This window comes from Cyprinus carpio, chromosome B11 (assembly GCF_018340385.1).
Source record: "Cyprinus carpio isolate SPL01 chromosome B11, ASM1834038v1, whole genome shotgun sequence".
Classification (NCBI taxonomy): domain Eukaryota; kingdom Metazoa; phylum Chordata; class Actinopteri; order Cypriniformes; family Cyprinidae; genus Cyprinus; species Cyprinus carpio.
Window position 1 is genome coordinate 22,748,808 of NC_056607.1, and position 13,320 is coordinate 22,762,127.

The 13,320-nt window shown below is 35.0% G+C and overlaps 1 protein-coding gene across 1 annotated transcript in view; it reads right to left on the reverse strand.

The window, feature by feature from the left end:
• LOC109064217 (spectrin, beta, non-erythrocytic 1) overlaps window positions 1-11,762 on the reverse strand; it is a 99,215-nt gene extending 87,453 nt beyond the window's left edge. The window contains 1 exon segment of the mRNA XM_042733458.1: window positions 11,624-11,762. The gene's annotated coding sequence lies outside the window, so the exon portion shown is untranslated.
• Window positions 11,763-13,320: the final 1,558 nt, after the last annotated feature.

A 13,320-nucleotide genomic window follows, 5' to 3' on the forward strand; every position in this document is an offset into this window, starting at 1 on the left:
ATATATATTATTATACCTTCCAATATCACTATATATATATATATATATATATATATATATATATATATATATTATATATATATATATACTTATATAATTATTTATTTATAGATTTTTTTTTTTATTTTTCAAAAAACTATAATACTTTATTTTTTCATTTGCACTACTGATATCTTATTTTATCTGTTTATATTACACATTTACCCCATTGTTGCTTTCTATTATTTTCTATTAGTTTCTCATTGTACGCAGCACACCTGCAAATGCTTTAGTAAAATGAATGCACACTGCATCATGCCGATAAAACGCTTAACAGTAAAATGAGAAACAGAGACACTGACGGATGATGATGATGATGATGCAGTTTTTTCAGGTAAGGATGAGCTATCTGATGGCACAAGGACTGTGAGATTACATTAATGTTTTACATCATATTGATTTGTTTCTCGCATTTCTAGAACAACGTGACCCGGCCATCTGATCAAGCTTCAGAATCGATAGTGAATGTGCTGGAAACCCTGCCAAATCACAGCCGTGACTCCAGAGATTCACATCAACTACAGGACAATCTGATGAGAAAATCACTTCACAAATCTGAGCACAGTTTCAGACACTGTTGAGTTTTCTTCAAACACTCTCCACTCTAACACAGTCCATCAATGTGCACTGGAAAAAATATTAAGGTATAAATTTATGATTTATATATTTGGATTACATATAAAATTCCTGTCCATTTGAATTACACAAATGATAAAACATTATACTTTTTTGTACATGTATAATATTTAGAGATGAATTATAAAAAAGTATTTAAAAAAATATATTTTAAAAAAAAAATTATTATATCGCTAACTAAACTAATATGTTTTATATCTTTTTTGTAAAATATTACTAAAAATAATAATAAAATTAAATACGAAATATTATACATTTTATACAATTAATAGAATTTTGTATTATAATATAAAATTTGTAAATGCATTTTGCAAATATGATTTAAATAAAATCAAATGGATGCAAATAGTTAATAACCTATGCCATGATTTATTTTTATTTTTTTTGGGTTCATAATTGTATGAATGTCACAATAAGTTTAATAGTTTATGTTAAAACTGCATAACACAAATGCATGGAAATTTTGCATGCAATTAATACATAAATCTTAAATTTAGGCCAAAATATTTTGGAATGTATTTTTCGACAGCTGTAACTCACCGTCCTGTTGATTCTTTTTAAAAAATCAGCGCAATCAGTAATGGAAATGTACAGGACACATTAATCAACAGCATTTAGAGACACTTCCTGTTTCAGTCATGCACGGGGACTATGGGAAAAGCATGAGATCAATGGAGCGCGGCCAGCGAGCGTCCAGTGTTTCAGATGACCTCATGTTTTCCAGGCCCTCGACTCAGACAGATGTGAAGATAAAGTATAGTACATCTCAAGAGTTTTAGGATTGGTTGGTCGTCGCTAGGTGTCTCAGCATGAATTGAGGAATCATTCACGTCATTCATGCTGGAATAAACATCTGTAACTCCTTCACGGTCGAACATATTCTGCTGCGATACTCAGCCGCAGAGAGGATGCATTTATGAGAAAAGCAGGAGGGAAAGAGAGAGCGAGAGAGTCTGGATTACACATTAGCATCGTGACCTTGAAAGCCTCTGTCTAACGCTCTGCGCTGTCGGTTCCTTCACGTCTCATTCTGAAGGATAAAAACCTCCAAACGGAGGCAGATAGAAACCTGCTTTAATTGCTCTGCATTCTACAGGGACTTCTTTACAAATTAACAAGAGTAACTAATAGCTGTGATTCTGTTAACATGCCGTTCACAAGATGAGCTTCAGAATGCAATAAATAAACACCTGAACATGTAAACCACGGATCGATGGGTTCTGCAAACATTACAACCATCCATATTCTGATCTTTTTAGTGTTTATGTCATGATGTTTCTGCATCACAAACTTTGAGATGAATTTCCTCACAGAGATGAATGAATGAATGATTGAAATCTTTAATATTTTTTATTTCTTCTAGATGGAACTTAATAGTGATTAAATTCTTAATTTAATTTAATTTAATTTAATTTAATTTAATTTAATTTAATTTAATTTAATTTAATTTAATAATTTAATTTAATAATTTAATTTTTTTTTTTTTTTTCATTTCTGCTGATAAAAAGGCCAGATTCCACCACAAACTGATTCATTTCTTGTTATATTATATATGCTATTAAGTTTAATTTTCTTGCTTTATTCTTTCACTGGTAGTCAACAAAAAGCATGGCAAAACATAAACAAAATATTCTTAATAAATATATAAATATACCTTAGAAGTGTAAATATAAAATATTATTTCAAACATACAAATATAAATAATTTAATAAAAATACTTTTGTCATGATGTTTCTCAATTAAAAGCTCAATTATTTCTTATTATTTCTCTATACACTGAAAACAATGATACTCATTTTTTTTAAGGTAAGTGGTTGCAATCAATTTATTTTAGCTATTCAAATAAACAAATTTAGTTGACTAACTTTCAGCAAAATGTATTTAAATGTAGCTAAAATAAATTGATTTTTTTTTGTACATTTAATGAATGATTTTTTTTCAGTGTATACTTAAATGTATGCAAACAAAAAGAAAACAAAACGTTCAGAAATAAATATAATAATATTTGAAATTATAAAAATATACCTATATATATATATTTAGAAATATATTTCTCCTAAGAAAAAAGGCAAGATTATATTACAAAATAAGCTGAGCAGTTTAAGGTAAATTTTTTTTTTTTTTTTTTTTTTATTGCTCAATTTTAACTTACATGTTTTATTATGAGAACACAAATATTTTCTACTTTCGGAGCTGTGGTGTGCCAACTTTGCTTTTCTTGTTTTCTTAATTTTATTACAACATCATATTTTAAAATACACACAAGGACTAATGTTCTATTAAAAAAATAAATGATCTAAAATATAATAAAACAAAGCTTTTGTCCTGATGCTTCTGCACATCTGTGCTGGAATCACAGTGATGAGATCACCAGGGAGGAGCCGCAATGTGTTCTGGATTGAGCCAGGACTGAGAGAAACCCAGAGAGGAGGAGGAGAGGAATCACAAATGCATTACGTGTCTGTGAAAACAAACCTCTGAGGAACACAGATGGACTTCGCAAAGCCACAAAACTCTTTATCACAACACTGAAGGGATTCATTAATCATTATCGATAGGGCTGGGCAATATTTATGTCAATAACAACAAGCTCGATGTGGATTAAATCTAAACAGTCGATCGCGCAGCAGAAATTAAGGCGCAAATAAATGCCGCGGTTTTGTTTTCTACACAAACCCAAACACACGTGATACTCATGTGATACTCATCTGAATATGAGGACATGAACTTCATCTTTACTGCTGCTCTGAGAATCATTTCACCAGCTTTTACTGTTTCATTTGAGAAAAACTACCGTCGATTTTAAATACAAACTGAAACCGAATCTGAAAGATGTTCACGATAACCTGCCAAAATAAAAGTCCGGATTGATGTGAAGAAATTATGACCGGAATATATTAGCTCACCAAAATAAAAATCCCGTTTAACTTGAAGAAATTAAAGCTGAAATATATTAGCTAATTTTGTATAGCAATTGTACGTTTCAAAGTTTTATTTGTTTGTTTGTTAGTTTAAGAAATATCATACAAAAAAGATATTTTTCATCCATGTTTTAATTTGTACAGTTCTGTTGTGCAGCATCTTATTTGACAAAAATAAATAAAAAATGCTGTACATTTATCGTGGTATTTAATTTGATTACATTTTAAAAGACTGATTAAATTGTTAAAGTTTTATGAATTAATTTCATTAGACCCTAAATTTTGATTAAATCATAAAACACATAATACAGAAAAAAAATTATAAAATGAACAGCACTGAATTTAGAGAAAAATAAAATTTGATTCATGGGCCCCCATATAAAAGGTAGCATTATTTGTGAGCAAACAAGTTGTTTACATTTATTTTCTATGTCTAACAAACATGTTTCATACATTTACTTCTCCATAGTAAATAAATAGTTATAAACCACAGATTTTTAGCTTGTCTTTACACTCTTAAAAACAAAGGTTCTTTACTGACTGTTCCATGAAGAACATTTAACATTCAAGGTTCTTTATAGGTTCTTTATAAGATTTTTAAAATGTTCTTCAGACTAAGAAAAACGGGTTCTTTTCAGAATTGATGACTGAAATGTTCTCATGTGAAACAAAACTGTTTCTTCTATGGCATCACTATGAAAACTCCCTTTTGGAACAAGTATGTGCTTAATTTCTCAAAAATGATAATGGAAAAACACAAAGATGCCAGCATACTGCACCCAGCATGATGCATTTTAGAATCAAGTAAACTTTTCAAGCTTTTCAGAAGCTAAACTGCATTAAATAATTGCATTTGGCACTTTGGCAAAGAGCTGAAGGTGCATTTAAAAGCATCGAGGGCAACTCAAGATAACATACAAACATATCCGAGTTCCTGGCATATAAACATTCTCATCAGTGTCTATCGACCAGCCTATTTCACAGCCCTGACCGACAGCTCTATGCCATATGGATTACAGCACAGCCCTGGTTACATCAGGGACACGCTGTACTGTAGTCTCACCCTCTTCTCTCCAGCCGTGCTTTATCCCTCAGGAGCTCCAGGCTCAGGATCGGGATTTGATTAAGATGCAGGTCGGGTCGTGACCCGCAACGGCACAGCTGTTCAACCTTGAGCTTGAACGTGAGGCCGGATGGGAGAAAGGATCATGGAAAAACAATGGACGGATCAATAACTGGACGCTGGCCTAAACTGTGCAGCTGGAAACTGCCAGAGACAAATCAGCGAAAGTTTCGGCCAGAGAATCTACAGGAAACAGGCGTGTTGATGATTAGTGTTTGCAAAAATCATTCATTAAGGTTCCAACTCCGGTTGACTAATGAACAGTATCTTAGTACCTCAGTACTGTATCTTTCAAGTTTCACAAATCCAGTCTCATAAGAAAACTATTTTACGAGTTGCTGATTTTGTATGCATTTGTATGATTTGATTCAACGAAATGTGAATTGGTGATTTTTAGAGAAAAATTTAAAGTATATGAATTAGCCACCAATTCACCAAAACAAAAAATACTTAAAGGTGCAATAGACACACATATATTATGTACACAAAAACCTTTATATTGGATGTGATTAATTGTTGCCCAGCACTATTGAAAATCTGAAATTTAAACATTAAATTTTCAAGGTTTAAGCCTGATTAATGCCCATAAAACCCACAGGGAAAATATATATATATATATAAATAGATGGAATTTAATAATAATTAACTTTTTGTCTTTCTCTGAGCAAAATTTATAATAATTAACTTTTTGTCTTTCTCTGAGCAAAACTTTTGATTTTATATACTTTTACTTTGTCATCAAAAAAAAAAAAAAAATATATATATATATATATATATATACTGTAACACTGTAAATATAAAACAAAATATTTAAAACAGAATTCTTCATGAAAAAATTAATTTTTCCATTGGGAAGAAGTACTTTCAAGAGGCTTCTTCTAATGGCTTCTAAAACATTCGAGATGGAGATGCTTCACACTTCTCTAATCATCTCCTGATCCTGCAACACATCAGCTGACACACTTCAGACCCAGAGAGCGAAGGGATCAAATGACCGAGGAGAGGAGAGGAGGAGCAGAAAGCAGGAGAAAAGAGGAGACGTCCAGCAATGCAGACCTCACCCAGTCCCTCAGGACTTTCCTCATATCCTCTAATTCAATCTCTATTTGCTCCGAGCACATCAGCCATCGCCCGAGATCCACACCAACATATACGCTCGTACAGGAAACTGTTCCTCAGCCTGTGCTTTTTATTTGCTCCATTGATCTGATGCAACTGCTTTGTTTGATTTGTTAGAGCCGTGGATATCTGGTTCAAGCGAAATCTGAACATTAAACAGAATATTACGGAAATGATCCTAAATATAGATGTGATCTAAGCCTGTACAGAATGTTCTAACACACGCCTTTGTCAAACTGTGCAGGGTGTGTGTTCAAAACAACAAAACACTTCTGAAAATGATCTTCGATCTGCAATAATGCAACATTCAGCCCGGACTCTGAGACACAATTGGACGTTGCAATTAGTTCTTCCTTTGAGGTCGCAAGGGGGCTCAAAGCAGTTAGTATCAAAGCAACCGGGCAGGCAAATGGCTTTCAGTTCCTCTGCCTCCATTGGGTTAGATGCTCTCAGACCCAAAAATAAGAGCGTAAATTAAATTCCAGTCAGCCTGAGGAGTGGCAGCTGTAGAAACACAGAGAAGACGTGAGCCCTTCCCGGTGGAGGGGGTGTTTCAGGCATGTGCTCATTCAGAATGAAATGAAAATTCACCCTAGCTGTTTTCTAAATGCATGTTGTAGATTTGGCCTCACAATGTTCAATCAAACTGGATTTTTCTGTGAAATGAGAGACTTCTAAAAAAATTTTTGTGAGTTTAAACTCCGCCCCTTTAATATCGCATTTAGACCCGCCTCCATTTTTGAGTGCCACACCCACATTTCAATGTCCAATCAGCAACTGATACATAGAAGCAAGTCCCCGTCCCTGCCCAACATTTTTTCTGTTTTCGATAATCTGTTAAACAGAAAAGAAAAGATTTGTCACTATTACACTTTCAACATGACGTTAAAAAAGCCAAAACATGCCCTGCACTTGTGAGAAAGTTACTATATAGACACATTATTAATTAAAATGAATCAGCATGTTGAATGCCACAATAATTTTAAAGTGCTTTATTAATAAAAATATATAATAATTTTTTTCCATTCATTCAATTTGTTAAAAAACATTTACAATTAATTCAAATTTTTTTCTGTGTTTTACTTTTGCATTTAAAAATGTAGAATTTATTTTGCAACAATTATAATTATTTAAATGAATTTTTTTTTTTCAAATAAAATTTTAACTTTTCAAGAATTTCAAATGTTGTGTTACGATTTGTACATAGCATTGAAAAGTCTGATTCATGTTCAAACTGGTTCAAAAACTAGATTTACTGGTTGGTTTAAATCATCGCTTAAATGCATTTAAATATGTTCATATGAAAAATTTACAATATATTATTTTTCTGATTCAAAATGAACAGGGAATTTTAATCTGTAATGATTTTAAAATGCTTTATATAATATATTTTTTTCCATATGTTTGATTTGTCAAAAACAGCATGGAAAAATCATGCTTTGATTATTTCTAATAAAGTTTTTTTTTTTTTTCTGTTTTACTTTTTTGCATTGAACATTGAGATTTTATTTTGCTAAATAAATAAATAAATAAAATAAATTAGAGCAAATACAAAATCTAAAATCTATATAAAATAGTCTCAAAAAAGGCTGAATTTGTTAAAATATAATTAAATATAAATTTTTCCAGCTTTATCACCCAGTCCTAACACGAACAGTACTCTCTTTCTAGGGGCCACCCATAGGGACCATGTGTCCCTCACCTGTTGTCCACCGTCATGACAGCTGGTCCCCAGTCGCTTACAGCATCCCTCCATAGATCGATCGTTCCTTCTTTTTTAAAAAGGGGGTCATTGGTGGTGGTAATCGTAGAGCACCACCTGTTGTTCTGTTGTAAAGTGTTTTGTGTTGTGTGATATAATCATCGTCGTATAACAGGTATCCCTTTATAAAAAAAGCCACGGGATATTGTGTCGCTGCACGCTTCACTGCTCTCGAGTGGAAGCTCCATTTTGTTGGGAAGTGTCGGAGGGAAACTGTGATGTTGTTATTGGACAGGCGCACCGAAAGCCATTCACATGATGGAAATATCGAAAGGACAGTCTGTGAATTCTACTGCTTGTTTGGCTGCGATGAAGAGAATCAAGCGATTCACAGGAGTGCAGGAAAGAGCTTGGGATTTGATTAATCCAAGAACGTATGAACACGTTTAATGATAAGATCGTACTGATGCTAAACAATCAATCAAACTTCTATGCACTAACTATAATAAGCTGGAGCCAATTTAAACCAGTTTCATGGGACGCAGATCAAGGTTTCATTACTCAAATAGGCCAGAAACATTAACATTCATGGCATGCAAACGTTAAAGGAAAAGTTCAGCCAGAAATTACAATTAGATGAAAATGCATTCACTCTCAGGCCATCCAAGATGTAGAGGAGTTTGTTTCTTTATCAGATTTAGAGAAATGCAGCATTATGGATGCTCCGCAGTGAATGGGTGCCGTCAGAATGAGAGTCCAAACAGCTGATAAAAACATCACAATAATCCACAAGTTAACCACATCACTCCAGTCCATCAGTTAACATCTGGAGAAGACAAAAGCTGAAACAAATCCAGCATTAAGATGTTTTAACTTCAATCATTTGTTAACAGTCCATCTCCTGTTGTCTCTCACATCAAAATCCAGCCACATATTAGTTTAGAGCTGTTTTGGCTTGTAAACGCTGTGCAGATTTCTCTCCTGATTCAGACCAGACCACTTTTTTTATTGGAGAAAGCAATATTATGGATATTATTTCAGCTGGAACCAATGGTTTGCGGTTAAACATCTTAATGCTGGATTAGTTTCTTACAAACACGCAGCTTTTGTCTTCTCCAGATGTTGACTGATGGACTGGAGTGCTGTAGATTATTGTGATGTTTTTATCAGCTGTTTGGACTCTCATTCTGACGGCACCCATTCACTGCAGAGCATCCATAATGCTACATTTCTCCAAATCTGATGAAGAAACAAACTCATCTGCATCTCTGATGGCCTGAGGGTGAGAATATATTCAGCGAATGTTCCTTTTAGGGAGAACTATTTCTTTAACATGCATTCTTGCATTTTCCTGGCAGTAAAAACCTCCAGAAATCAACTAGGTAACTATAAACATGTCAACAGTTCTATTTTAACAATTTATTTTAAACTAAAAACTGTTGCTGTGCAATGCTGAGAGAAAACTAGCCAAGAAAACTGGCTGCAGATGAAAACGCCTACAACAATGCTGCTTGCGGTGATGCATATTTGTGTTGCATTATGAATTACAGACTAACACATTTCAGAAAAGCAATGCATGAAATTAAGATCCAAAGTACTTGCATTTGTGTAGAGTTTGTTTAAGGCCATACTGCAACGCTATAGTTGTAAAGCAATCTGAGGACGTGCATAAAGCTGATGCATCAAGATTGCAGATTGCAGATTGCATTTTCTGTGCCAAGCTCTTAAATGCCACTACACTCAGAAAACCTGCCAAGAGCCCAACCAGAACCAAAGCTTTTACTAATAAAACTGACTCAATCATATGCCAAATCTTGATTAGAACTATAAAAGGGAAGGGGTAAATATTAATTAGAGAATAAATGAAAAAGAAATTTGTCTTCCAAAGAGCAAAAAGCAACATGGTGCTGACTGAAGCATCAAATGAAAGGCCATTTCACACCAGTGTGAAGAATGCTTCATGCGTTCTCAGACTGCAGTGAGAAATAGTTTCACACCAGATCTCATTCACACCAATGAATCTATGCATCTAAAGACAAAAGATCATTTAAAGGAACAGCGTGCTCATTTTATGAGGAGGCCTTTCGAGAATAATGCATATGCCTACACGCTTAAAAATAATGGTTCTTCTTTTGGCATTGATGGTTCCATGAAGAACCAAAAATGGTTCTTCCATGACATTACTTTGAAACTCCCCATGAAACCTTTATTTTTAATAGTGCATATGCATAAAAACTGCTCAGAAAGTACTCAGTATTTGATATCCAGGTGCAAACGTCACCAAGAGACTAAATGTGGCCATAATATATAGTAGGTGTGGCTCTAGTGTAAAAACAAATGGAATATTTAAGCAGCGTCACTCCAGGGTGTCCAACAAAACCATCTGGAGCTGCTTTAAATTCCAGTGAATTTGCAAGTTTCAGGTCTTCTTTAACACCTCTAAATCCCCTCCCGACTCCGGCCATTAAAGCAATGAAAAATCCTGCTGTCAGAACACACAATGCACTCCTCGCCATCTCTGGTGAACGTTGCTGGGAGAGACAGAATCACTATGGGGACTGCGTGGCACTCGGGAGGGCATTCAGGCTGTGTTTGCAACAACATACGACTTCATATTGTACATATACACACACACATACATACACACATACATACACACATACATACATACATACATACATACATACATACATACATATATATATATATATATATATTTTCCTCTGCATTTCTCCTATTCTATAGCTTGCTTCCTAGTTGTCTAATAAAACTGCTGAATATTGTTGGCTCTTTGACAAATTGCATCAGCTAAATGCATAAATGCAAACAGCATGTGAAAGTCAAAACTCATCAAAATAGAGCCGCAATCAAACTATCCATTTTCTCTGCCTTTTAACGTTTTCTTGACTCAACCTTTGTGCTAAGAAGAGATTAAAATTGTATTACAGTGCAAAATAGCGATTTAAATGTTTGCAATCACAACTTGATGCCACTTGTTGAATCGTGCAAAGCAATGAGGTCGTGCAACAACGCATTTGAAAAATTTAGGTGCATACTATTAAAGAACAGCTGCACGGTGCTAGTATTGCATTCCGATGTTATGCGTCATGCGCGTGGCTTTATGACATCACAAACACTCGCGGTGCGTTACATGCGTGCCATTATGACATCATGTCCGACTGTTTTGCTGCACAAGTCTCATGGTTTCTATTAAGCGCTAATGTGGCGAGTGCGTAACCGCGCGAGCGTGCGCTATTTTCCGCACACTTGCCCAGAATAAGCTCGCAAAGGCGCATAACTGCTGCAGCATGACAAACAAACACTCTCTGTGTCCTTATAAAACAACATCTCAAGCGATTACCACAATTTAAATCCACAACTGCAGGAATAGCCTCCGATCATCATTCGCAAACCGACGCGACGCCTGAACTGTGAAAACGATTAAAGGATGTTAGTAACCCGCTGCGGTTCTGTCGCGCAACAGTAACGTATGAAATGGTGATTTCTCTTTGGAGTACCGCAGTGAGATGATGGGCACCGGATCAACATCCATTTCAGGTCACTGAGAGTAACGCGCCAGATTTACACATTTATACCAGTAGATGACGAGTTACATCATCACAAACTGCTAAATCACATCCATACAGTAAGTTTACTGATTACAGTAACCTCTGGTTACGCAAACGCATGTCTGCGCTTTGAATAAGGCAAAACTCCAGCCTCGGGATCTGACCACGCCTGTTTGCATCCATATTCTACTGTACCGTTATTCCACATGATCCCCACTATCATATAACCACATCAAACCCCAATCTTTGTTTGTAGTTATATAACATACACTGCATTAACTAATAATGATTATTTGAATGCATTAAGGCCTCTAAATCTGGATCAGCATTAAATACACCTGGATTTATATCATTGACGCAAACTCCTCTCATTTGGAGACCGTCACCACCCACGTATCTATGAGAAAATCACTGTTATTATTATTGCGGCAAACGGGTCTGAGCGAGCGCATTTCAGCCTGTACGTTGTTAGTAAGATAACTGAAGATAAAATAAAAGGTTTGTTTGTACTTACTGATAAAAGAATACGTGATGAACTTCGCCGCCTTTGGAGTCCGCAGCGCGCAGTGAGCGAGAGAGAGGCTGGACACACTGCGCTGGGAGTGACCGATGCGCACTGCCTCCCTCCCCGTCAGCTGCTGCACCGAGACGCGGGGCGGGGAATCTGCTCGCCCTACTACGACGAGACAGCGTGGCCTTTGTCGTAGTAGCGGGGAGAAGTTTGATTCGTTTAGTGAATCGATTCTCTATTTGTGTGAACCGATTCACCGATTCGTTTCTTGCGTTTTGGGGCGCTAATGACGTATAGCGGGTTCTTTTGGTTTTGAAATTGCCACTTTTACCATAGCAGCGGGGAGAAGTTTGATTCGTTTAGTGAATCGGTTCGCTCTTTGTGTGAACCGACTCACTGATTCGTTTTTTTTTTTTTTTTGCGTTATTGATGTTTACGTCCGATGAGAAGTCCGAAACATGTTCGAACCGGTTCAAAAACTAAATTGGCTGATTCTTTTGAATTCTTACTCATACGTATTTGCTTCGGCACGTACAACCTAGGCTTACTTTTGATATAAATTATCACGATATTGCATGTCAGATAAAATAGCTACCTACCAATATTGTGTCAGACGTTGTTTATGTTTCTTACTTACCTCATTTTGTATGCCCACAGATTTGTGATACTCTGTGACTTGCAAAAGCTTTGCGAATCAGTTCAGATGAATCGACTCAAAAGAACCACTGACTCACTATGGGCTGTTCTAAGGTCAGTGGATATACAGCGTTTAGGCCAGACATCTGTGATGCTTAGGAGTCCGTGCTTTGATGTAATATTGAAATACGATGCACTTTAAAATCAAAACGTGTTTCTACAGCCTAAAATTATTTTGGGGGCAGATGCTGGGCAATTTAAAATGCAATGCTATGCTCCAGTAGTAAAAACATCCACGCAGCTGTATAATGTGCACAGGCTGTCAAATAATGGAAACGAGCAATTGTTTTTATTCTTGCTGTTGTTTTCATTAGGCTATTTGGGATTATTTCCTGAGTCAAATATTAAACCTTGTAACTAAATCAAGTAAAGCATATACTGTACTGTTGATAAAGTGGCCAGTCCAAGTATGCAGACCACTTTCATTAAGTATTTACATCAACACAGGTTTCTTCTCCAATCAGATGAAGAGCATGCAGTGTTATACATGACTTCCGCCACATACATAATTCAAAGAGAAGGCCTTTCATACATAAAGAACTGGAATGGACTTCCTCTTGGGTGGGTCTGCAAATTGTCTCTCCTACCAACAAGGACAACAAGCTGATCCACATCAGCTGTTTTCATTTCTTGTTTTGCGTTCATGTCATCCTGGTTAGGGGTTATATGCTTGTCTGATATAATTAATGTGTTCTATTACAATATATATATATATATATATATATATATATATATATATATATATATATATATATATATATATATATATTAAATATAAATCTTAGATGAAAAACTTAACCTTAACTGAACCTAAACAAATTAAACTAAAATTAGAAATGCTGTCTTGGCAAATATCTAAAATAAAATAAGCTTAAGTTGAAGTACTAAAATTACTAAAACTAAAACCAAAATAAAATAAAGCTAAAAGTAAAAATTAAAAAAATAATAATAAGAAGAAAATTCCAACAAAATTACTAAAACTAAAATGAAATAAAGATAATTTA